Below are 1,543 nucleotides of genomic sequence, written 5' to 3' on the forward strand. Positions count from 1 at the left end.
GCTGGCCCGGGTGCGGCCCGCCGTGCTGCGGAGGGCGGCTGCGGCTCTTGCCGTGGGAGCAGCGGTTTCAGTCCGTGAGGTCCCCGGCTTTGCCATTTCCTGGTAACGCGATCGCAGTAATGAGCGATAATGGATGGGGGGAAGATGCACCTGAAAGTGCGTGAGGATGAGACGTGTCCTGTGTCCGGGGAGGAAGCGCTCTCTGCTCTTCGCTTCCCTGGAAGAAACGCTGCCATCGCGTTGGAAACGGGTCTGACACATCAATCAACAGAAACCCGCACGCAGAGCCGCTGTTCATAGACGCGGTGCCAAAACCTCCACACATGGTTTAGGAGCGGGCTCTTGATTTGACTCCTGTCATCCTTATTTCTTTTCTCTCTCTTATTGAAACTGCTCGTCACATTTTCGGTTTGGACTGTTGGACAAAGGCTTAACTAAGTTTCTCAAAACAGCAAAACGTCAGACGTCAGCCCTGCTCTCAAAGGGGGCTGGGGTCCAGTGATTCTTAAAGAGAATTCTTTTAAAATGTTTATGAATCAAGCTTGGAAAAGCTATAAATAGCAAGGCAGTAGAAATCACGAGCATGTAGGTTGACCAGGTGATAGTTCATAAATAAAGTAAGGTACTTCCTACTCTGTGAAAGTATACACGTAGGAACTGCAGATCTTTTTTTGGAGGCTGCTTTCCTGCAGTCACAACTTTTGACAGATAGAAAAATTGTGCGGAGAATGAAGCTTGAAAAATACTTTGGCATTGGACAAGTATGGTGTTATAGTCATTTGTTACTATATCTTAATTTCCTTATACCTCTCCCCATGCCTTTACAGTTGCTTATTTCTGAACTTTTTTCTTTCTGTTTTTTCATCCGTAAATTTAGTGCTATAGTTCATTTCCCTGCGTTTTCCTTATCGATATGAGTACAATGTGGGGTTTCTTAAGTCCTTAATAAGAGAAGTTTAAAATACTGTTTCTCCTAGAGAATGTTTACCAAAACAACAACAAAAAAAATGCAGAGAAGTCTTCAAGTGATACAACTCCTGCGCTTAAGCAATAAAAACATACTTTTTAGAAAGTGTTATGATATTAGTAAATATTGTCTTAATATCTCTGAAAATGATAAAGGCGGTGATAGTCTATGCAATTTGATATAACTAAATGCCAAGTTCATGAGAATTCAAAAACTAGGGAACCTTAAAAGAAGCCATCAGATGGTTTGAATAAGCTTTTAAACAGACTTGGTTTGTCTTGTATTCGTCCCAGGTAAAAGAGTTTGCTTGGTAGCACAGCTTGGGGATTTAGTAATTAAAAATAGCACTTTTTCAATAGTTAAACTTGTACCATGGGTATTATACTGTTGAGCATGGCTGTGTTTTCTTGACAGCAAGTTTTGATATTACCTGAAAATGTAGGGCTTTGAGTCAATTTTTCAGAAACTTTCTGATTTGCTGCTGGGTGGATAGTCCTACTGAGCTTTGACTGTACAGAGTAAGTGCATTGTTTGAATCCTTGCAGATTTGTAGGCTAGTGAAACAGTAGATGCTGA

The sequence above is a fragment of the Athene cunicularia genome, assembly GCF_003259725.1.
Source record: "Athene cunicularia isolate RWA chromosome 18 unlocalized genomic scaffold, athCun1 chr18_part1, whole genome shotgun sequence".
NCBI lineage: Eukaryota > Metazoa > Chordata > Aves > Strigiformes > Strigidae > Athene > Athene cunicularia.